The sequence below is a fragment of the Anser anser genome (assembly GCF_964211835.1).
Source record: "Anser anser genome assembly, chromosome: 1".
Classification (NCBI taxonomy): domain Eukaryota; kingdom Metazoa; phylum Chordata; class Aves; order Anseriformes; family Anatidae; genus Anser; species Anser anser.
The window spans coordinates 137,531,242-137,556,958 of record NC_139720.1 but is presented as its reverse complement, the minus strand read 5'-3'; the positions used below and the strand labels follow the sequence as shown (position 1 = coordinate 137,556,958).

The 25,717-nt window shown below is 43.8% G+C and overlaps 1 protein-coding gene across 1 annotated transcript in view; it reads right to left on the bottom strand.

Annotated features, from left to right (window-relative positions):
• The window catches only part of ZBED1 (zinc finger BED-type containing 1), a 211,829-nt gene extending 190,230 nt beyond the window's left edge, over positions 1-21,599 (bottom strand). Inside the window, exon 1 of the mRNA XM_083802846.1 lies at positions 21,017-21,599. The gene's annotated coding sequence lies outside the window, so the exon portion shown is untranslated. The remainder of the gene's footprint in view (positions 1-21,016) is intronic.
• Positions 21,600-25,717: the final 4,118 nt, after the last annotated feature.

Here is a 25,717-nt window from a genome sequence, read left to right as displayed (position 1 = left end):
ATCCAAAGAAAACTGAAAAGACAGAACTTAAGTTTTCACATGAGATCCAGTAACTCCAGGGATGCTCTGCAGAGCCCCAGGGTTCCTCTCATCACAGAGAGAGCAACATGCCAAATAAGTTTTTAAAAAGAACTGTGGAACACTCACTCATATGCATTCAGCATGACAAAAGACCCAGAGTGAAACATTATTAGCAGTTCCTAAAATGTCAGGTAAAATACCATCTACCATTGTAATACAAAAGGAAAATATATTGTAAAACAAGAGTACTCTGATTAGCATGTTGATTTGTAATGAATTTTACATGTTCGGTAAAACCACTGGGCTTCAGAAACAACAAAATACTGCCTGGGTTAAAAAAAATAATAATAATCACTGCAGTTATTCACTGAAGTTCAACGCTCCTTTATGAAATTAATCTTTCTTTGGACATTTTTTCAACCGTACACTTCTTAGGACCAAATTCTCTCATCCAAGGGGAGATACTAAGCTCTCACTAAAGTCAATGGGACCTTTATGCATCTCTGAACAGAACCTGTCATTCAGTTCCTCTAGGGAGAAGGGAGAGTAAGGAAATCATTGCATTTATCATAGAATCATAGAAGTCCCACATTGGACAGGACCTGCAAGGATCATGGAGTACAATTCTTGAGTCCACAACAGGCAACCTAAGAGTTAAACCATGTATCTATGCATTGTCCAAACCCTTCTTGATCTCCAGCAGGCTCAGTGCCATGACCACTGCTCTGGGGAGCCTGTTTCAGTGCCCAACCACCCTCTCAGTAAAGAGTCTTTTCCTAAGATCCAGCGTGACCCTCCCCTGACACAGGCTTCAGACATTTTAAAGAATGTCATCAAAAAATGATATTAAAATTTGGGAAAGAAATAATCAGATAATATAATCATGAAAATTGATTTCTATTGATAAGATGCTTTGAAAACATGCATCTCTTACCATTAAAGTCTTTTACCAGAGAGTATATTTAGTTTGTTTTGTTTTATCCTCCGTTATGTTTATTTCATAAGCATTCACAGAAGTTTTGCTCTGATTTGTATAATAAATCACTATTTTGTATTTTTCCCTTTTCAGAAAACACCAATCTCAATTTTTTTTTGAAAAAAATATTAAACAAAAGAAAAATTGTACTCCTAGCATTACTGAATCCTCAGAATTAGAAATCACAAGTCCTGCCAGTTTCATAAAACCAGTAATAAATGTTTATTTCAGTGTAACAAAATAGGCCAGCTCCCCTTATGATAAAGGACCTTAGGAGCAGCAGACAGGGAGAAGCTGGAAGACAGGGAGCTGTTGACTTGCTTAGTGCCTCCCATGGTAAAGCATCATTATTCTTTCTCTATGTCAATTTTTATCTCAGAAATGAGTGAGGAAGGTAGAATCTGTCATACTCATACACCCATACCCAGCTCTTGACAGTCTTCTGCTTACTTTTTGTGAGCTACAGACAGTACAATTGGATGCTTCTTCCACTGGCCCCTACAGACACTTGCAGTGGCGTTGCAGTTGCTGAATGTAATCCCTTGAAAAGGAAACAGCCTGAGAAGCCTCCTCTCCCTCATTTTTCTTTGTATTTTTCGAGGCAGATGACTTGTTTAGCATACTTGTACTTTATGGCCAAATAGCTAGACTAGGAATTTAATATTTTAGTGTATGTTGTTGGGTCCTTTTCAGTTTTTATTCTCACTACACATACAAGACTGATGGAATATACTTGGCCAAAAGACCTTGATGACAGCCAGATCTACAGGTGTGAAAACATTGTCATGGTCCTGTCAGCGTCTTCAAAAACCAGCCTTTGCAGACTCTGGACACTGATTTAGGAAGCCCAAGTCCTGAAGGCCTTGGTGACAGTCCTCATGGCAGGCACTATTATTGTTAGTACCTTTGTCTTTCTGCTCTGGGTTCTTTATAATACAGTCTATAAAAGCTGATACTTGGAGATTTTTAGTTTTCTCTGTGCTACACGATTATCTTATCAGCAAGTAATGTTCATGGTTGTGACTTCTGTGGGGTTGATATTAAAGTATTGTGAACAAGTAGGCTCTCTGGGGATCTTTTTGGTTTGTCAAGTCACGCAGTGTTGTTAGGTCATTATCATTTTCTTTTCCCAAGTCAGTTTTGTGCTCTTATCACTTACAACCCTAGGGAGATGCTGTTATTGACACATCCTGCTGAAAGGTACCAGCCTCTTGATTATGCTTGCCTCTGTATTTCACTTAATCACCAAGCAACCGCTGATGCACATCTGCTATGCAATGCAGTCACAATTCACGCGTTGCATCTTTGGTCTTTGCATTTTTCATTGGTGCCAGAGGATGATAACTGAAGTAGACAGTGCGAACAATGTGGCTTTCTCACTGCTTCACTGAGTACTTCAGAGGATAGTTTTCACTTCTGTCAGAGTCCAACCTACCGTGCCAGCTTGAGATATTGATTGCCTGGAAATGTTTATTTCTACTCTGCTTGAATTTCAGGAGTTGACAAACTTTACGCTTAAAGGTAGCATACATTTTTTGTATGACTGTTGCTAATGGAGCTATGGCATAAAAAGCTGAGTACTTAGAGATTTCTCCAAACAATAATGGATAAACTCCTTCCTCTCATGTCAAATTCAGACCGTTTCACAGGATGCAGCGCCTGTGAGTTACTTCAGTGATGCAGTATTGTGTCACATCTGCCCGAACTTCATCCAAATATAACCTGAGAACTTTAACTGCCTTCATCATGACTAGGACTTGCTTATCTGACTTTGATCTGCTTAAGAGTAATATCTCCAAGCTTGCTATTTAGCTGATGCAGGGTGACAGACCTTTCTAGATGCAAAAAGCAACTGAATTAGAAGCTGAATGCAGACCTGTCCTGTTTTCATTCAAAATAGAAGAACTAAGGAAGAGTGAGTGGCCTGCCTAAAAAACAGCCGTTATGAATCCCACATAATAGATCCATTGGAAGAGTATCCTGAACATTATTAGAAATGAAAATAAACTAATCCCTGTAAAATGAGTCTTGCAAATGGGGAAAGAGGAAATTGCAAAATACATCCTAAATTTTTTAATCAATTATTATTACCACTGTGTAGACAACAGTCTACCACAGACAAAGAAAATGTAAGAGCAAGGATGTTCCTGTCCAAAGGAATCTGTAATCAAAGCAAAGCACCTGTGAGATGTTAAACAAAGTATGCCCCATAATTTCTCTTCAGATATCTCACTGAATATGTGCCTACCTCATTCCTAACACCTGCCACCTCTTCACACAGTCCTCTAGTAAGCTGTATGTCAGTTATACCGGAGCTTGTTGGTACAAGTGTTTGCTGTTCTGAATCCAGTCTTCTCTTTTTCAACATAATGCTCTGTGACACACAATATCAAATGTTTTATTACACTCTAGACACACTTAATCTTCAGGAACTGGTTTTTTTTTTTTTTTGATTTCTTCAAAAAATGTGACCACATTATCACATTATCTGACATGATTTTGTCTTTGTAAATTCATATGTGTGCTGCTCATCATTCTTTGACACTTCAGGCATTCAAAGACATCCCTTCCTACCATTCACATCTGTACTTAAACACAGCTAAACGTGTGACTTAATGAATGGTGACTTACTAAGGTGAGGTTCCTTACTTCAGTTTTTTTAAGAACTGAAACCTTTCTCCCTTAGATCTCTCGTCTGTGCAGTTTTATCATCTCTTTAGCTATCTACACAGATGTTTCTCTTCAGGTATTTCATAACTGATTACAGCTTTTCAAAATTAACTCTAGAGGATCAGACCAGGATTCAGACGTGTCGACTATTTGGACCTAATGATCATGTGCAAGTCTTTTTCTAATTTTATATATATTTATATATATATAATTAGATAATTTGATAAAAATTGTTATGAAGTTCTGTTATTGCTAATTACCTCACTTCCTTATTCTTTTTGCTAGACCATATAGGAATTGCATTTGGTTTCTCTGTAATTTCCTGTCCATCACTGTTCTTTCACTGCCCAATGCACTGGAATGCCTAAACTATCCTGACATTGTTTGGCATCAGTTTCCTGTAAAGTTCACTTGGACATGCATGACTACTGCCCTCTGCATCTTTTCAGAGCTGCACCCACAAGATACTGCACGTTTTTAAGAACATTAAAAAAAAATCATTTGGTGGAATAACAGTAATCCAAAAGATACCTACTGGTCTCTAATACTTGGCCACACTTGGTGAAAAATTTGATCACTGAAATAAAGTATCTGATAATAGAAAGAGAAAAAATACTGTATAATGTAATGAAAAATTTTAGAGTGAAATCTTGGGCTAATGTTGCTTGATGGTAAATATCCAACAGCTTTGTAAATTCCAGCTACAGGCTTATATGGAAAAGAATTGCAGATATATCTATATCTACGAAGACACGAATTCCCAAATTATAAGAATACGAAATATTAAAATGTTAATATTTTTCTGATACTGATCTTAATTAAATTTGATTTTTACAGCTACTGCTATATATACATTTCTAGAGTTAAATATGTTATCAAACGTAGGATGTTACTAGATATAGAACAGTCATCAAATATCTCCTAAAATATCCATGATGAGGGGGCTTCAGTTGCTGGTATACAAGCTGCTGAAATGTCAGAATGAGACAGAACTTAAAGATGACTTTTCTGCAGACCATCGATGACTGCTTCTTGCAGAAAAACAAAACAAAACAAAACAAAAAACAACCCTACTAAACATGGGGAAACCACTTTTTTGAATTGAGTCTTCAGCAACATTTTGAGTCTGTTCAAAACTAATTAGAGCCTGAAGCACTTATAATTGAAGTTTTTGGAAAAATCTGTGAGTTCTGAAAGACTGCCATAATTTTGTGACAGCTGTGTATGACCAGTATCTCTAGTAACTGATGTCTGGAGCACATTAGGGGGGCTTCTGGACTGCAGTCCGTTGTGCATCATGTCCAAAAAGGACCCCATCGTGCCCTCTGAGACAGCTCTGTGATAGAAACAAAAGTCCAGGAAGCGGCAACAATCAGCAGTTTCATTTCAAAAGCACACTCTTGATCCAAACCAAAACACTTTGTGGATGCATTCAATTTATCCCCTGGGGTGGCAGTTTAGTCCTACTGTTATAGGGTTTTGATGCTGGTGCTCTGTTGTGGTGCTCCAGGTCTTCCTGCTTTCTAGCTTCAGAAAAAAAAAAATAGAAAAAATATTGTTTGAAAGTGGGAAAATGATTTTTGAGTACACTGAAAGAGTAACTTAAATGCTGGACTTCTGGCTTGAAATAATGTTTTTATTTTTTTTCTAAAACAAACAAAAAAAATGGAGCCTATGAGACTGAACTCAAACCTCGTGAAGGGCTGTGCATATTTGTATCTAGGAGAAGGGAAGGAAAGGCTAAACTTATCCTAGATTATTTGCTATGAGTTCTCTGATCCTCTGATGTTTGTTACCCCAGCACATTCGGTATCACAAGGCTGCCACGGCTGAGGTAGGCCTCGCATCCCTCGGCAGCTTGGTTACGATGGCTGCCCGTTCACGGCCCTGCCATGGCATCAGCTGGGCTGCAGCTACAGATCCTCTTTCGTTCTACAGAGTCCTCCCAAATCCTGGCTCCTCAGTCCTCTCCCTGTTCCCTCTCATCCCCTGCCAGAGCAGCAGCTGGAGGAAGGCAGTCATGCTGATGTACAAAATGAAAATTCAGTGGAGTGGGGCCAAAAAGACCTGAGAGAGAGGAAGGGGGGGCAGGGGGCTGAGCAGCCTCATTTGCTCACATCCTAACGCTCCTGTACGCTCTTATGGTCCAGCCTGCATCTCCCCGGCGTTGCCACCTCCTCAGAACAGCTGTCTCACGCTGTGTAATGCTCTTCTGCCACCCCAACACTCTTAGGTCCTTCCATCCAACTGTCCTGCTCCCAGACATTAATGTGGTGCACTGTAATGGGCACACTCCCCTATCAACCTCTCAACAGCTGTTATTTGCTAGTTTGCAAAAATATCCATTGAACAGATCTCTGTGGATATTTTCAATGGCAACAAATGAATTGTCTGACAAAAACAGAAAGAAGAAAAAAAAAAAGTTAAATGTCCTAATGTCCTCAGGTTATTCTCTCTTCCCACTAAAGGGAAACATGGGGTAGCTGTTGTAAGCCTAGATCTTGGCATGGACAGTTTAATAAGTTCCAATAAAATGGTGTAGGAGGATAAACGTAACATCCAAGAATAAATATTTTCTATGTCGTATATTTCTATATGTTTCAATTTATATTCTTTGTGGAAATAATTAATGCATAAAAAAGCTATTTTCCCAATAAAATAGAGGAACAAACCCCAAAAGTGCTAGCTGTAAAAATACGGAAAGCCAAGTTTACCCAGGGGGTAGCTCTGCTTTAAGATGGATTAATGTATTCGTGACAGATTATTATCATTTACTGACTTTGCAGGAACCCTAATAATTCCAAGAGCTGTGTTTTCACTGTCAGCGATGCTCGTGCAAAAGAAAAAAAAATCTTGGCAAGAAAATAAGACACCATCATAAGCCCAAGGCGATTTCTTTTCTACATAAATTTCAGTGTCAAAATGGTAGGAAAACTAAAATCACTTTCAAGCTGCTAGAGGGCATTGCCAACAATGAAAAACAGAAATATAACTATAAACACAATTATTCAAGTGTGCCCTGTTAACTAACTGGAAGATCTGAAGAGCTAGCATATAAGTTGTTTTTTTTTTTTTTCTTGATAAGCAAGATAGATAGCAAATTAACAACTAAGGTGATTTTCTCCTTTGCAAAATAGCTGACAGTGGCAATATTAACAAGGCTGTGCTGGTTCCCAGCAGAATACATGTGGAGCGCATGTCCTGGCATGTTTTTTTTATTCCACTTCTTCAGGATCCCTATTAGATATTTTGTTAAGCAATACCTTCTGAACAAATCCACCCAGGATCAGATTCTCATTATCATTCAAGAATTCAGTGGAAAATTTGCAGAAGTTAAGGTCCTTAGTCATGTAAAAGAAGAGGTAATATTTGCAGTATTTTTCCTTTGTTAGTGAGAAGATTCCCAAAGCCCAACTCGTGAGCTGTAGCACATCTGCAGCCCTTTCAAAAGGTCGGTGTCTTGGAAGAGAAAGGTGCCCATTGCTGTGATGGCACCCGTTGCTGTGATTGCTGCTCTTCCAGGTACGTGGCAAAAGAGGGCAGTGGAGCACTGTACATTTCATTAGATTAAAATAATGATCCCTGCAGATCTTTTATCTACATTTATCTGCTCCAAAAATTATTACTATACGCAGAAAAGTCATCATGCTGTACTAATAATATCCAGATAGTTTAAACTGAACATCCCTTAAGCTTTCATTGAAAGTGGGATTTCTCTTCTAGCAAGCTTTTTAATCAACTGATTTAAACCTCCTTAAATTTTGAATCCCCTGTCACAGCAGGCACTGCATGTTCACTCACAGATTTCTGCATGTTGGTTGCATTTGCATCACTTTGTTCGCATGCAGTCCAGAGAAGCTGGCATTTCTGTCTCTAACACAACTCTCCAAGTTAAAAAAGGCCAATCATTAGTTTACGTGTCCTCTCGCAGGATGGATGAGCTTTGTTTCATGTCCATTGTCATTAAAAACAATGTTTTTTGTTTGTTTCTGTTTTGTTTTCCCAACATGCCATAGCCAATCATTGCTTTTGTTGGGTGCTTGCTTTATTTATTGGGCAGTTCTGCCTTCTGAACCCTTCCCAAGTGTTTCAAGACTTCATCTGTGCCACGTCCATCTCTAAACGTGTTTGTTCATGCAACTTTAAACATTCAGCAACACCATCTGTTGTTCCCATATTTAAGAAAAGAACTCAAAAGGTCAAAGAGATCTCCAAACATCTTTAGTTTTACATCTTAAAATCAAATTTGAATAGTGGGTTTTGTTTGGTTTTAGTCCGAGTCTGAGATGCTGCTTCCTTTCACTGAACGCAGTGGTTTCCCACTGCTGCATAGGCTGACATGAATAATATGCCATTAAAAATAATGACTTGTTATTTACAGGGAATGGTCATGGAGAAGAACCCTGGCCTCTCTACCCAAGAACGTTCTTTCATCTTGTCGATGACTGCTTTAACTCCATTTTAAAAATGACAAAGGTTCCCAGTGTCAATATACTCCTCTAACTGTCCTCGGGATGTCAGCGCTCTAACCAAATTTATTAGCCGTGCTCTTACTTCCCCATTGTAAGCCAAAGTCTGGTACTCAAATGTCATTCATATCAAAATGCTGTGTTTTATTTAATGGCTATAACATGTCAGCACTGTCTCCAGTGCTTCTTTGATGTAAAAAGACAAGGGGATGTGACAAGATACCTTTGATGTGCCACATCCAACCTGAAGTTTGAATTATTTATAAATGTTTGGAAAATTACAAAAAATGATAGTGTAGCGATATGTAACCCGTTACCACTACACTCTCGGATCAAAACACAGTAATCACCAACATCATTATCTTACCACAGAGCGGTTCCTCGAGCAGCTCACTGGGCTGGGAGCCCGGGAGACCCTCGCCGCTCCTCAGCTTCCAGCGCCTCTCCTGACAAAAGAGGGGTGCCAATGCTGACCTTTTTTTGTAGTGCCTGGACATCACGATGCTCCGTAGTCGTTAATATTTTTAGTATTGAGGCTAGGTGTTATTCCTGTTATTGCGGTTTTTGTTCTATTTTTACAGTGACACTATTCCCGTTGCTACCGTATTCTGTCTCCAGGGTGCCGGGTCCTGAGCAAACACACATTCAGGCTGGTCAAAGCCCACTGCTGTTTACGTTCGAAAAATGCTTTAGAGTGTAAGACAATGCTTTCCACACCAGTGCACTTAAACTTCTGGGAAAATCAATAATTTTCTCTACAGATTGACTAGCCCTTTTCCAGCAGGTCTTGCTCTTTCAAAAAAGGCACAAGCCATCCTCAAACACAAACAGGAAAAACATGCAATACTGCCAAACCCAGGGATGCTTCTGTTTTTCTGTGAGATGGTTATAGAAATACTTTTGCATTTTTGTAAACTCTATGAAACACAGAACTGCACCTTTCTTAATGGAAGAGATATTGTTTATTCTTTGCTTGTATTTACTTGTTTTGTCCCCAGCTAAATACAACAATGCAATATTTCAGTCATATATCTAGTAATATCTGAAATGAATTAACTCTTCCCTTTTCCTTTCTTTAAATAGTTCCCTATTTCCTGATATATACTTCTGGATAAATATGTACTTAGACTGATTTTTTTATAGACAGCTATATATAAGGATTTTATAACTTACAATTTATCAAACGTTTTAAAATGCATTGAAAGGTATATATATATCTCACTCTCTCTCTCAAAAAAAAAAAAAAAAAAAAAGAGTTGAGGACGGACGCCCAGGTCAGGCGAAAATCACGAGCCTTTCCACATCTGAGCAATGCCAGTTATAAGGCCACTTCTCCAGCTGTGGCCTGGAGAGGCGTCTGTCGGTAGGCCAGCCCCGTGCTTCAGTGCTGATAAAGGGCATTCAACAGCCATTTGTGGAAGATGAGGACTCTCTTGAAACAGAACCCCCCCCTAAGTAATGGTGCTGGAAGGGAGACAAACATGCACAGGACATGTTCTTGACCAGGGAAGATTAGCTGAGATACACCTCTAATGTGTGACTGAGGCTATCACCACTCTTACCCTGCCCTCGTTAAAAGCTGCCACAAACGTAATGGAAAGCCACAAAAATTTCATATTGCTGGGCAAGCCAAGAGCTGCTTTTGCAAATCAAGAGATCTAACCGTTCCTTTCTGGGTCACTGGCCTAGCCCACATGATAAACTGCAAACTAAAACTAAGCAAATCAAGGAAATTAAGGTCTGTTCAGTGGAAATGGGCAAATGAGGAGTGACCTTTGTTATTTCAAGCACCACCACATGCTCATCAGTAATAAATGTACGTGCATGTGTATGTGCATATGTGTAACATCTCTTTAAATTCCTAACAAATCCTTTTGGTGTATATTATAATGGAACAGGTATCACAGAGAATGCTGTAAAAATTGAAGCATTACTAATGGTAAAGAAAAAAAAAATTGAAAGAAAGAAAAACAGCAGAATAGCAGTAAAGAGTAAGATATGCTTGTGCTCGTGAATCAAAAAATCACCTTTTTACACATGGAAAAGCAAAAGCAAGCAAGTACTGTTATCCAAAGGACAATATTTTCTGGGCCACTAATGCCATCTGCTACTACTACAGCAAGAGATGGAAAATGTAGTGACTTTTTGAGCCTATTCTCCTATCTCATTATACTCAAGGATGATGATAATTTTTTGTTTTTCAGCCAGTCCCCCATCAGGGCACAAAATCCACCTTCGAAGTGTGGAAAGGGAATTCAAGCATAATAGCTCCAGTAGGCTGTCAGGTGTCTGTTGTGCTGTAGGATTAAGAAGCATGAAGCATTAGGATTAAGAAGCATGAAGATAGTGTGTCAGAACTGAAAGCAAGCAGTAAGCACCACCCAGATGATTATGAATGGCAAATCTACGCTGTTACATCTATACAATTAAAACATGAGAAGAATAAATGGAGTTCACAGTTTAAACATCTGTCCTACTCAAAAAACTGTAGTGCAGAGAGAAATTAAGTTATTGTGCTAGTGCAGACATCACAGGAACTTAAGAGATGGGTTAATTGTAGGTGTAGGTCAACCAAGAGCTATCTTAAAAATGGCAAATTAGAAACTACATCTTACTACCCAGCTGAAGATATAATTTAATGAAATGTTAATGAAGCACATTGATACATGCCCACAGCAGTTTATCACATTGTGTTGTTACACACACAACAAATTCAGTAGGGTGCAATCGAGTTTGTTCTCAAGCCTGCATCAAAGGGTGACTGCCACAACACAGTATGTCCTGAAGGCAGGGTCTATATCCACACTTCCTCTCCTTGCCAGACACGGGATTGCCCCTGCCAGAGCAGACTCTTCTGTCTTCAGCTGCATCATGAGGCTTCGCATTCTCACATTTTTCCTAGGTTTGCAAGTTCCCAAATGATTTGCCAGAGACATCCATCAATCCATCCCTCCATCCATGCATGCATGCATCCATCCATCCTACAATACCAATTAATTTCTCATTCCAGCTATCAGTGTTGTCCTCCAAAACTGTTGTCACCCACCAAGGCACAGCTACCACTGCACCTCATCAGAATGTTATCTTTTGAAGCTAGCTCTCTACTTTCTGAATCCCAAGACACTTTGAGTTATTTTAAAGTTACCACAAGAACCACTAATCATCTAGAGGATTAAACTCCATAATAAGTTTAGTTTGCCTAGCTGGCATTCGTAAAACCAGCATTATCATATTCTTAGACTTATGCAGGAATGACTCCTTGTTGATACGTGCAGAGGTTCTTGGAGTGCTGATTTTTCTACTCAAGCTTATCTTTCTTTAATGAAACCTACTGAACCAAAATCATGCAATACATAGCTATATTTTTCAGCGGTATACCATTTGTATTTTTTTTCATGACACAGCCTTTTAATTTAGTAACATTTTATAGAGAGCAATTAGTGGTCAAACACTGGAACAGGCTTCCTAGCGAGGGGGTTGATGCCCCATCCAAGTCAGTCTTCAAGAGGCATTTGGACAATGCCCTCAGTAATGTGCTTGAACTTTTGGTTAGCCCTGAAGTGGCCAGGCAGTTGGACTTGATGATCTTTGTAGATCCCTTCCAACTGAACTATTTTACTCTATAACACACATTGAAGTTATTAAAAAATTATATTAGTTTTAAGGTCCGAGTGTTAACATCGATCTCTGCCAAACCAGTGAAAAAAAAAAAAAAAAAAAAAAAGGATAATTGGCTACAAGGGCTAAAAAGTCAAAAAGGTGGCTGGATGTCATCCTAGCCACATCACTTATTTGCGTGCTATTGTCTGCAGCACGAAGAAAGACTTTGACCATTTATTAATGCATCCACGTATCCTCAGAACCAGATCCTTTGCTAACATAAATTGGCACTGCTCCACTGAAGTCAGCTGAATGTTTGTAACAAATGAACAGCTCCTCCACAGCAAGCAAAATTTTGCCTTCATTTATGTATCATCCCACATGCCCATAGGATTTTGCCTACGCGATTAAAAGAGAATGACTCACAACAGTGTTTGCAACGTACTTCCAAGCCTGTTCCAACCTTCTCTGTCATGCTTTACCTTCCCGCTGACCTTATTAGTAAAGCCAGAAGTACGAGAAACCCTTGGTTGATCAAAATGGTAACACTATCTCATAATACTTTCACACTTTTATCCTTGGAATCCATATCAGCTCCAACACATGGACTCATGTTAAATGAATTTAGTGTCAATGTCTTCTTCCTGGCACAGGAAGAGTCAAACATTTAATTCCTAACGACAGTATGTTCATAGAAGTTTTTGAATAAATACATGAGATATACCATGTTTTATCCAGTTCATTCACCTCAGTACTCTTTAAATTTTTTAAAAGGAAATTGTCATGTGAGTTTAATATACCATACGGGATCTTGCTGCTTCATACATAATTTAGTTTTAGAACACAGAGAGCTTTTGCGAACTCACGTAAAATGCAAGGTTTTTTTCTTCTCTTTCACCCTTAATTTAAAAGCTCTCCAGCCCCGTTAGCCATATGAGAGAAAAAATAAAGTCAATCCAGAAATCTCCAATATATCAGTTTATGCATTCAAATATATGAGTCTTTTTTTTTTTCCATGGCTCAAAATGTTTTTCATCATAATTTGACATATCTTCAAGTAAAAAAAATCAACTGAGGTATACAAATATCACTTTCTATGAGTTTAAGGGGGGGGGCAGTTTTTCTGCTAATGTGAGAGAATTGAAGTTTGATTCCCTGACAACAGATAAACTGCAGCTCTCATTTATTTTGGATTTGCACTGAAAAAAAAAAAATAATAATCCAGATAGCTTGCTCTTGTAATTTTGGAATAAACTTTGGTACATACAGAAATGTCAGAATAAAGCTCAAAAATCTTCCAAAGCTGCCTGGAGATAGTCCTGGGCACCCTGCTCTGGGTGGTCCTGCTGGAGCAGGGGGTTAGAGCAGATTGGGGGCCCAGAGCTCCCTGCCAGCCTCAGCCACTCTGTGGTTCTGAAGCTGGTCCACTGGTGTCTTGTGGAATTTCCCTGTCCTCACCAGGTCTGCCCAGGCTTCAGTACAGCAGGCAGCTGTAACAGAAAAACTCAGAACACTACACAGGAGGTTTTCTTTATCTGGGAAAAAAAAAAAAAAAAAAGTACAACAGCCTTTTGCATTAAGTAGCTTTCCTCCCAGTTAGCATTCCCCCTTCTGTATCTAAATATAAACTGCGAGTAGCCTGGGCATGAGATGGCTGGTTCAATGTTGAAGCTGACAGTTCCTGTGGGATTGTTTTTCTCTTCAAACCAGTTCACCTTCAAGCTAGGTGGTACCTGAAAATCCTATTTTGCCACCTACCTACATGGGCATTAGAGTTACCATAACATGCTCTGGGCTGATGAAGAAGGACAGAAAGATAGAAATTGGACAAGATTACAGAAAATATTATATTGCACAAAAGCATGCCCAGCATGATTATATTATAGTCAGAGCAATGTAACTGAATTAATTTCCAGTTCCCAGAAATGTGCTAGAGTCCCCACAGAGGTGTAAGAATTAAACAGACCATAAGTACATTGTGATTTTAGTCTCCAACCTTCAGGCTACTATTATGCGTGAGGGCTTCATTCTCCATGCACGTATCAATACAGTTGTCATTCTGTGCTAGTGATGCACTGCTGTGCACCACGACAGCTACACACCACAGCCCAGAAGTGCTGTGTAGCAGGTTAGTAGCTGTGATCTGCTGGGTGGTGTAAAATGTAAGGATAGCTGGGGTTACTCAGACTTCTCGTTTTACCTGGCCAACACGTATGAAAAGTTAAGGGAGAGAGTGCAGTACAAGCCAGCCATTACTCATTCCAGTAGAAGACTCTCAAGAGTATGTGGTTCACAGGATCACATAATCACAGGACAGTTCAAGTGACCTCGGGAGGTCTCTAGTGGACTCTACTGCTCAGACCATGTTGCTCAGGGGGTCTTGAAAACATCCAAGGATGGAGACCACACAGCTTCTGTGGGTAACCTGCCTGCCTGTACTCATAGGAAAAAATAGATTTTCCTTTTAAACAGTGCCAAACTCCCTTGCTTCCATTTATGACCACTGTCTTTTGTCCTCTCACTGTGCACCACTGTGAGGAGCACAACTCCATCTCCTTGGTGGCCCCTGCTAGGCACTGGCAGGCAGTGGTACTAGTAGGTGCCCCCAAAGGTGGGACATTCTCCAGGCTGAACCAGCTCAGCTGCCCCAGCTGCTCATCATGGGACAAATGCTCCAGCCCCAATGCCCTGGGGGCCCGCCACTGAGCTCCCCCCCAGTTTCTCCATAGCTGTCCTGTGCTGGGGACCCCAAACTGGATGCGGTACGTAGATGGGGTCTAACAGGTGCTGCATAGAAGGGGATGATCCCTTCCCTCAATCTATGGGCTATGCTTCTGTTCATACACTTCCTGAGGTTGCTGGCCACCTTTACTGCAGAGCACACTGCTGGCTCACCTGCAGCTCACCGCTCATCACCAGCCCAGTGCTTTCTCCAGAGCTGCTCCCCGTCCCTTCCATCCCCAGCTGCTGTTGTTGCAGAGACTCTTCCTGCCCTGGTGCAGGACTTGACATTTCACCTTGCTGAGTTTCATGGGGCTCCTGCTGGCCCACTCCTCCGGGAAGTCTAGGTCATCCTGAATGGCAACTTTCCCCTCAGGAGTACTGACTGGTACCCCAACTTTGTTGTCATTGGCAAATGGGAGAAGAGTGCACTCTGTCACCTTCTCCAGGTTGAGAGACAGAGAGAAACAAAGGGTTGAAGGGGTTGAAGACTATTCTATATGAATTCATCCTCCCATAGCTTTCTTTCTCCGTATGTAGAAAGCGGATGACAGATTTGTAATACTCTGGATGGTACACGAGGAGCCTTGGAAAAAATATTCTGTTCAGATCTTGGTAATCTTAATTGTTACTGTTGTTACTGCCACTTGCTTCCCTGAGGTCACAGGTTAGCTCCCTAGAAGAGGTTAAGAGGTCTCATAGGATTTACAGGGAATGCTCTGAGATGTCCTTGTAAGAATGCTCAGCACAGGTTTTACATCAACTCACTGACAGATCGGAAATGCTCAAAACTCCTGCAAATCCTACTCTCCTTCTTACTATAATCCTCAAACTACAGCGAATACTCAGGATGCAGTGGCCTGAGGGCAGAGGTTGATAGCAGCAGCAATGTGCCACCTTTCAGCTTCACTGTGTCAATGAATAAATGCATATTCCTTAGGTCTTAACTCCTATCACAGCTCAATTAGGCTATGTCAGTTGCTAGAAGCATATAACTAAGAGTGTCCTTCTGTGTGCTCACAGTGTCTTCTTTTTATCTTTCCTGATACCAAGATCTCATTAAACTCCCATTTAGTTGTAGTCCCTATCAAGCTTGTCGGAATGGTTTAACAGTATAAAATAAAAGCAAGCCATTAGAATGGAGGTTGAGTGTAAACTTACTTTTTCATTCAGTTATATATATATGTATCTCAGAAGGGTCATACTGGTAGTATGTTATCTTCAGAAGGACAATTGAAAGAGCTATATAAAAAACATGTCTTACAAGTTAGCTACCTGGCAAGCAACTTCATACACATATATTTTGAATGAAGACCACACTTAATGAAGACCTTTCTTAGTTACTGCTGTAGGTATAGTGACCATTTTGATGTGCACACCCAAGAGTGTTCACAGCAGATGCAAACTACCACTGAAATGGATACTGAATACCAAATAAATTTTTCTTCACCTGTCCAGGCTTACTCCAACATGCAATAAACACGGAAGAGGCTATTCATACAGAAGGCTTTGTTCCCCTGCCTTTAGTACACCTGTTTCCTTGTTCCACTCGAATGCAAACATTCTCTCAGGCAGGCTTTGTACAATAACACTCCCAGAAAGCATCATAATCAGCAGATTTCATTGTGCGTAACTTTTTTTTTTTTTAGCACTACTAACTTTGGGGGGTTTCTTTCCTCCCTTGCTCTTAAGAACCTAAGTACAAAATGTGTACAAGTTGTACTTTTGTAAGAAGGTGTTGGCTAGTACTGTTTAGCCAAAAAATCACAATTCTGTTGCCTTCTCTCTGAGATGTTCTTTTCTCATATATATATTTTTGGTCATAATAGGTTAATTACCTAATAGACTTTTTCCCTAGTACGTGAGGACTTTGTCTCTTGGAGGTCAATGGAAAAAACGAGACATAAAATCTATTTGTTATTAATGTATTTCTTCTAAACCATAAAGCCTAGACTCATTTTTTTTTCAAAGTGAATAGAGTGCTTGCATTTTCTATATAACAATGATTCATTTATAATATCAGTGCACTCATGTTTGATCCCAAAGTCCTCAAGAAAGCATCTGCAACACTATCTGGTTTTAAAGCAAATGTGTATTGGGCTACAAGACAGCCAAATTTCAAGGCTGAAGGAATAAAATAAAACAAATTCTCAGTTTGTTCTAGAGATGTAGATTTCTAATTCGATCACATAGATTGCATATATGTATGTGTACGTAAAATACACATATAAATGTATGTATATGCATATATACACTTCCTGTCAATTTTAGTCCTGTGAGCTTAGCATTTTACTCCGTGTCAGATGCACTTCCTAAAATTTGAATGCTCTGCAGTCTCTCTTCTTCCAACTTGATGCAACATTCTTTATTTTCCAATTCCCGTCTCTTTCTTAATCAGTCACAATCAATTTTTTTCGCATCTTTTTCTCATAGTGTGTTCTACAAAGAAACTCTGAAAGTCACCTTGTTGGTATCCTTTAGATATGATTTAAGGGTGGGGTGACTCGGTAAAATGCCACTAGGAATCTTTAATATTCAAAAGTAGTACCTCAGAGCATTCAAAATAAGGACATAATTCTCATTTGGATAAAATTTTGAAAGCTATCGGAGTGCCTGTAACAAGAGCAGATACTGCTGTGCAACTGAACCATATGAACCATATTAAGCATGCACATTAAAAGCAGCACACTAAAATGAAAAAGGCTATTTTAAAGGACATTTACTTGAAAAACCTAGCTTAATGTAGAACAACAAATAACCAAGTGTGCGCTGCTTTCCAATACACTCATCATTTTGTCAGCCCACTTTGGGAAAATCAATTCGCAGTTTGTCTACAAACTGCGTTATGCACTAAATAGTCACAGTTCAGAAGATTACAGCTTAGAGGAAAAAGCAGAAAACCCTCATGCCGCAGAGAAGAATGGGGGGAAAAAAAGTCATCTGTTGAGCAATGGCAGTATAAGTTCTCCATACATTTTAGCTTCAGATCGCACCCCCAAAGCAGTGCCCCACGGGAGGGAGGCAGCAGGCAAGTGCCTAATGGTATGTGACTGATCGGTAGTTCCAGTATATGGATGCCGATCTTTGGGTGAAGGGCAAACGCTTCGGTGCTTTAGAAATCCCCATAGCGACACCAGGATTGTCATTAACATTATCAATGCAAGAACACCATTATAGCAATGAAAGAAGAAACGATACGGCCTTCTCACGCTTCAGGTTTAATACACTTCTTACACTGATATTGTATTACCCTGCTATGGCCCCAAAATTTGTCATGTCCCAGCTAGTTTCAGCTATTATAATCATGGCAATATATCCCTGCAACCCCACCCTCAGGGTGTTTGTAAACACACAAACCATACCGAGCGCTTGTCGCGGCGCAGGTAGCGGCCAGGTCGCAGATCTGAAGGCCGCGGGGCCCTTCGACGATCTCTCCTTCCCCAAGCCCTCAGGGGTAAACGGGGCTGCAACTGTGTGGGGCAGGTCGACGTGTCCTGAGTGACAGCAGCCTGATGTTCCTCTACTTCATGCTCATCTGGAGGGGAAATCACTCAACTCGCATGACAGGAGGACGTCTCGACGACATGCTGCCGGTCATCTTCAGGTTTGGACTGTCGTTTCTGTCTGAGGAGAGCCTATCGCATTGGAACGGTCTTCGGTGCACATTTCAAGCCACTTTTAGGGAAATGGTGTAACACGCAAAGAGGGCACACCATGAAGACGCTGACCCTTATTGACCCATTTTATGGGGAAGGAAGTAGAAAATAAGGAAATCTGAGATGTTCATCGTCCAGATATGCTCACATGCCGCTTTCAGAAAATATTCAATAAACCTTCAGGGAATTTGCCTGAATAGGGATTGAGTAAAGCACGACTTATCCAAAAACATGCTGAATGTTTGCTTCAGACGTGACAGGGCATTTTGGTTCCTGGGACCATGCTGTAGCATACTGCCTTGCAGTAAGCATTAGTCTGGAAAATTCATTACGCTTCTGCAGATGAAGCAGTGGTAACTTTTTCACAGTGTTTTTCATGCAAAGAGGCAAAGCTTTTAAATATCCTTTTACACAATGCTTGAATAGCCTACTAAATTGCTTTTGGAATAATAACACTTGTTCAGCCTATGACATCGCCTATTTCTGTAATACGGTAAAGATTTCTCTTGGGTCAGATAGGAACATGATAACAAGTTTTCTTTGCCTTGAACAAAGGTACTATTCATGATGTTACAGCCCATATTATAATGGGTAACACCTCCAGGTGATCCATGTCTACCTGGTGCTATTGTACTCCGTACCTCAGTAGCTGATATTTCAGATACTGCCTTTGAAGCACTAGAACACGTTAGGAGGGAGCAGCCTGGTGAAAATTGTTGAACTGGAGCAGAAGCACCTAACAAAACTAGATAGAACTAAAACTGTGACCAAACCTCAGAGCAAATAAATAAATATATAAATAACATTTTGAGGCATTCCACTGTAACCAATTTAACCTTGTTTACTGTTTAATAGCTCTCTCAACTTCAGTAGCTTCCTGCTGTTCCAAATTCACATGCAAACCTGTCAGTATTTTTCTGACTCCACTGCAACTGACCGCAAAATTCCACACCAACCTCAGCAAGGCCCAGATTTCATCCTCTTATACCAGGTGTCACAGCAATAGTAAGGTGTTTTTTCACATTTTTAGGAGTTTGCATTTGTTAATACACAATAATGAACACCCATAGCCAATGAGTCTGTGACTTCAACTATAAATCAAATTATATCGCTATTACTCTGCTCATTTTTGAGTTGTGCTTAGCTGGAAAATACCAATTAGTGTTTATACAAATCCATACACACATATTTATATATAAGCACATATAAATTTACCTTCTTTAGAATAAAAGCTGTTAAAAAAATATTTTCTGTATTTTGTCTCCTAGAAACTATATGCTTAAACTAATAATGAGCCAGCTGGAAACACTAATGGTCCGACGGTAACCGAATGGACTGTTTCACAGTCTTGGCAAATAGGAAGCTGCTTCACGTTAGTTAAGACAGGTGCTATAAAATATGTTTGGTTGTATCAACACGTGAGACGTTTATTCACACGCATGCATATCTGTTGATATTTAGTTTCTGGAAAATCCTTTTAATTTGCCACATTCCACCCAGCTCTATCAGTAACAAACTTAACCGCTGGCTTTCTGTGCGATAGTTAACGCCACCGGGCAAAGCCTCTGCACCTGCACGGCACGCCGTTGCCTGCCAGCTGGGATACGGGCAGAAGGTGTGCACTGCTGCTGCCTGGAAGGGAGCATGTGATGCGACCTGACACGTCCCAGCGTGAAGAGGTTTTTGCGACTTAGGTACAAACAAGTTTACTGACTAGTGAAACCGCAAACGAAGGAGAGGACTCAGGGATTTTCCTTATTTCCACATAATCGGGTGCATAAGGAAAAGAGAGCTATGCCCACCTTTAATGCCCCTAAGAGCTGTCCCCTTCTCCTCCCTCCATCCCCAGCCGCTTGGAGCTGTTGAGAAACAGGCAGCTCGGGGCGTGCCAGGGAGATGCCAACACATCTGCCGGGGTCACGGGGCATGGGAGCACTGCTGTCACCACTGCCATAGATAGCCACATCAGTGGGTGTGTGAATGGCAATGCCAGGTTCGATCCACGATCAGGTCGAGAGACCTTCGAAATACAATCTGAGCCAAAGCACGGCCCCAGATGGGAAAGGAGCCTTCTTGCAGGCAGCATCCTTTCAGACACAGAGTCCTGTTGCAAAGGGGAGCGTCCAGTCGCACCCACTCAATGTCAAACCGCCTCGAATCACGCGATTACACTTCACACTTGTTTTGGTCCTCCCTCCCTTAAAACCAAACATGAGTTTTGGTCCTCCCTCCCTTAAAACCAAACATGATTTTCCCTCGATCCCCACCGCGTACCCAGGCCCGCACCCTGCGGAGCCAGAAGACCCCCCCGGAGGGTCGGTGCGTGCCCGGGAGTTTGCCGGGATTCCCGGCTGCTGCCCTGCCAAGGGCAGGAGCGTGCACGGCCGGGGGGTTTGGGACCACTTCTCTTTCGGCAGGGCTTTTCCCTTTACACGCGAGGTGGCGACGCCTCTCTCCCTCGGCAAATAGCCCCCAACGGTGCGGGCAGAGACACCCACGGCAGACGCTCCCGGGTGGGAACGCAGCCGGGCAGGGCTGTCCCGGCACGTACGCGCGGTGCACTGCGGGCTTCCCAGCACCTTGCGTGCGGGGCTCCCCCCGCAGCCCCCCACGAGGGAGATGCTCGCCCCGCTCCGCACGGGCTCCCCCCGCAGCCCTGCCCGGCGGCGCCGCCACCTCCCGCACCGCGCTGCGGGGGCTGCCGGCAGCTCCGCACCCGCTCCGCACCCGGCCCCGGCGGCGCCTCCCGCGCCTTGCCGCCTCGCCCCGCGGGCACACGCGTGTGTGAGCGGGTAAGTGTGTGAGCGAGCGCCCGGCTGTGCCCCGGCCGGCGGCGCGGGGGGCTCGGGGGGCTCGGGGCCGGTGGGGGCAGCCCCCGCGGTGCCCGTCCGGCGGGGACTCACCGGGTCACGCTGCTCTCTGAAGGTCAGGCTCAGGCTGGCTGCTCGGTCGCAGTCGTCCTCCAGGCTCTGGCGGCGGCTCGGCTCGGTCCGTTTATTTTATTATTTTTTTTTCTTTTTATTATTTTTTTTTTCCTTCTTCCTTTCCCTCCTTCCCCTCGCTCCGGCGGCGGCTCCCGCTGCCGGCCCCCGCGGGGTGAATCCGTCTCCTAAGCCCTGTCCCCGCGCCGCCGCTCAGATGCCGTGGTCGCAATCCACATCGCGGCAGATGTACCACAGGATCACGTAGAGGATCAGCAGGATGGCGAAGATGAACAAAGCCACCAGGATAGCCTTGGTCACCGGAGAGATGAGGGACTGCATGTCACCCGCGGGCCGCCGCCGCCGCCGCGGTGGAGGAAGAGGAGGAGGACGAGGACGAGGAGGAGGAGGGGGAGGAAGAGGAGGAGGAGGCGGCGAGGCTGCTTCGGGCTCCGCACGGGGGCAGCGAGCGCGGACGGATCCCGCGGCCCCTCCGCCGCCAGCGACCCGCCGGGGGTGCACCGGGGGGCGGCCTCGCTGCCTCCCCCCCGCCGGCCTCCCTCCCTCAGCGCCCCCGCGGCGCTGCTCGGGCGGCTCCGCGGCGGGCGGGACGGGGCCGGGCGCCCCCGCTCCGGCTCCCGCAGCCGCTCCCGCAGCCGCAGCCGCAGCTCAGCGCCGCGGGGCGCCCGGCCATGGGCCCGCGGCCCCGCCGCGCCTCCGAGCCCGCCCCGGGGCGGCGCGGGGCCGGCCGCGGGGGGCGAAGTTACTGCCGGGGGCTGCCCGTGGGGGCCGCCCGCCCTGCGGGACCCCCGACGGCAGCCATCCGCGGGCGGAGAGCGGCGCGGCGCCGGGCGGCGTGCAGCCCAGCGCGGGTCTTCCCTCCCCTCGCCGCAGCTCGCCCCCACCTCCCTCCCCCTCCTCCTCCTCCTCCTCCTCCTCCTCCTCCTCCTCCTCCTCCTCCTCGCCCGCCCCCCAACGCCGCGGGGGTCGCGGGGCGGTGTGGAGGCGCGGGGTGTCCTGCCACGGGTCACCGGGGGGAGGACAGCCCGCGCGGACCCTAAATTAGACTAAAAGGCTGTTTTTTTTTTTCCTTTTATCCCCGCGGGTCGGGACGGGTCGCACGCAGCCCCCTCCCCGAGATGCGCAGCGTGGCTCCGCGGACCCCGGCGCGGGCACCCAAAGGCGCCGCGGGGCAGGGCAGGAGGATGGGTGCGGGACGAAACGCCGGCTCTGCCCCTCCTGACAGCAGCTGCGGGGCCGCCTCCCCCTCGCCCCCGGCTTTTGGACAGCCAGAGGTGCCCGCACGGCCGGCGGCACCCACAGAGCGGGCACCCTCGGGCGGGACCCGGACTTCACGGAAGGGGCTTGCTGTAGATCTCGGTTCTGGATCTCAGTCCCAGGACGTCTCGGTTTCAATACAAAAAGAATAAGAAGAAAATCCTGGGACCGTTTGAGATAGGGCTGAAATAAACCTTAAGACATCACCCCACTGAGGAGACTAAGAGCAACTTTGCCAAGATGGAGAAGGAAAGATTAAAACTTCAGTGCACAAAAACTGGACAAACAAAGGATAATCAAGTGTGAGAGGAAGAAGGTAAGATGATGCTATATAGGTCTTCCAGGTGTAACACCCTACAGAAAAAAATCCTTACTGATGCTGAGCGTGGGGATTTAAGAAGGGTCAATACCAAGAAAACGTGAAAGAGAAGCGCTAGACTGTTAAATAAGGAGACATCTGACACGGTGAACTGTCCGAAAGGTGTGGGATAATATCCCAGGAGAATGTGTTGCAGAACACATTACTCAGCTTTCTGAAAAAGCTCAGCTTTGTCATGCAGGAGGAATGGTCAGCTCTGTAGCAGCACCACTGTGCTGCCTCTCCCTCGAGTGCCTCGGCCCGCAGCTTTTCTGTGTTTCAGTTCCTCATCTGCAATATGCAGATGGCCGTGTTTCCTTTCTGCTCCCTTGGGTATGGTCACCTTAGACTGCAAGGTTTTCACTGAACATTTTTTGTCTATGGAAGCAATTACATCTTGGCCGGAGCTGTAGTGCCAGCAGGGCACAAGCAGCAAGTTCACAGAGCACAGCTCCGACTCCAGACAATGATTTTGCTCGTTAGTGTGTCCTCACCGTGTGCAGGGATTGCTAGGCTCTGGAGGGAAATGGTTGGGTGCACACATCAGGTTTTCTGAGACACCAGAAATGTTGTGTTTTTTTCTAATCCTCTTCCTGGACACTAGTATTTCCTTTGTAGGAAAGGGCATTCCTGGGCATTAGCGTTTCCTTTTGGGAAGATGTCATTCCATCTAGACTAGTAGTTCTCACTCTCGGCACTCGCACGTTGCCATCATCATTCCCCTGCCTGTCAGCTCTCGGAGTGTGGTACCAGACCTGGCAGCGTCAGACGCCGCAGCAGCAGTGGCACGATACTGTGCCGAGCCGTGTCTGGTGCCTCGGTGCTCGTCAGCAGGAGAAGCAAAGCAGTGCACCACCATCATTCTGGTGCCCCAAATGTGACTGCTTGTGTAACGTGTGCAATCTGTTGTGAACAGGTTTTGAATTGTGCTTCCCTAATTTGCATGTACTTATACACAAGGGCATCCCTGGGTAATTAAAAATATATAGCCTCTCCACGTTTGATGTTCTGTCACTGGCAGAGTCTGAGCCAACGCAGAAATCACAAGTTAAAAAGCAGATACATTGCCAAAGCTGTCCTTAGTTGAGAAAGCTGATTTAAACAAGGAAGTAAACATAAAAACCATCTTAGTTTTCAGATGTCTTATTAGTAAGCAGTAGGGAAGAAGGAAATCGATCTTTGCCAAGTGAGGAGAGATAACTGTGACAGAAAAATCATTTTAATTTCCACCTTGTAATCTGATATTAAATTAAAGAGGAATACTAATACACGTAGCTTTTACTTTTCTCTTCCTCAATTGTCCTTGAAAACATGCTGCAGGAAACGCACATGCGATGAAGAACACGCACAGGAGATGGGTGAACAGACCCACGGTCGCCAGATCCTGCAGGCAGCTCTGAACGCCCAGATTAAATCCCGATGTACAGAATGCTTATGTAATGCAGACGGCACAAGGAGACCGGGCTGCTCCTTGCTGGGCTCGCAGGCAGCCGCAGCCAGCGTGGCACGATCCCCGCTCCCCCTGGGCCATCCAGCCCTCCCACTGCTCCACGGGCTCCGCGTCCCACGTCGTGCTGGCTATAACCTACGGGAGGGACGGGGATGGTTTTGTATTCCCAGTGCTGGATGGTTTATGTCACCACTGAATTCCACCGGTGGTGAAAAATGCTGCCAAAATACAGTGCATCCCTGGTCTGGGAGGGGATCTGAAGCCCACACGTCCCCAGAAATGGGCCGTGGGGTGTGGGAGGGAAAAACCAGAGGCTGGTGGTGGTGGAGAAGACGTCTGCAGCAGAGCTTGCAGGACACAGACTGAAGTGATTCTCTCTTGCCATAAACCTGAGAATGACAGCAAAGCAAACCCGACATATTTCACTCTTGCAGTGAAGAAAGGGGCAGCTCAGGCAGAAGTCTGGTGAGTTCAGGCTGAAATGAATAACATTTTTAATGCCTTTGACAATGAAAACATCCAGCCAGCCTAATCCCTTTCTATTTTAGGGCAGTGGCTTTTGCCTACAACTTCGGGTGTACCAGTGGAAGGCTTGTGATTTACACTACTGTTAGTTGGAGGAGATTCAAGCTGAGAAAGTCCGACACAAACAGATCGTTTCTAAATACAGTCTTTCACTGTACATTCAGTTTTCAATAGTTTCACAGAAATTTTAGAAGCAAAAATGTAAGGAGGTATATTCGGGTTTATTGAAATGATTTTGAAACTAGCGGAACAATTCCTTGGAGAACAAGCGTCAGAGCCATACCCAAGGAGCCCAGTGAATGCACATGGCCAACTATTCCTGGATGTAACTGCACTAAAGACTGCCACGCACGTTAGACATACCAAAGGCAATTGTCTACAAGGTTGCTTGTGTACAGCAATTTGTCTGGCATTGCTTCACAGTGCATATTAATTTAGCCTAACTCTCAATCTCTTGTCTAAAGAATAGATATATTCAGTATTTTTTCGCTTTGAATTTTTGTTGCTGATTTCAACAAAACAGGAATTTTACCTAATTACAAAACCATACAAAAAAGATTGTGAAAAAAACAGTCTAGTCTAATAAAAGAGTAATTGACTATGAACAGAGTAAACTGCAAAGAAGTACACTGTTCAGGAGACTGACAGTGTGTTGTTTCAGAGCCTTCCACCGCTAGAGCATCTTTCAAGTCATTTCCAGGCCAGAAGTGACCAGGAGTTGATAGAATGACTGCCTGGCAGCTGGCTTTGTAGCTGTAGTGATTTTCTGAGTGGGTGTATGTCTATATCGTAAAAACACTGAAGCAATTGGCTCTAATTAGATTGGACGAATCCATAGATCACATGTCAGGCCTCAAATACTGCTTTTTAGGCCAAAATGTGCTGTTGCTGAGATAGTGTCTGTTGTGTGAATTAGAAGCCAGTTATCAGTCATCTCACGTTCCACAGTGATGGGCACGGCATAAAAGCCTTGGGCAGCCATGAACAGGCAGCACGAAGAGCAATCAAACAAACAAAACAAATTTCCCTCTCAAAAGAGGGAGCCACAAAGCCAGTTCCGAGTTATCGGTGA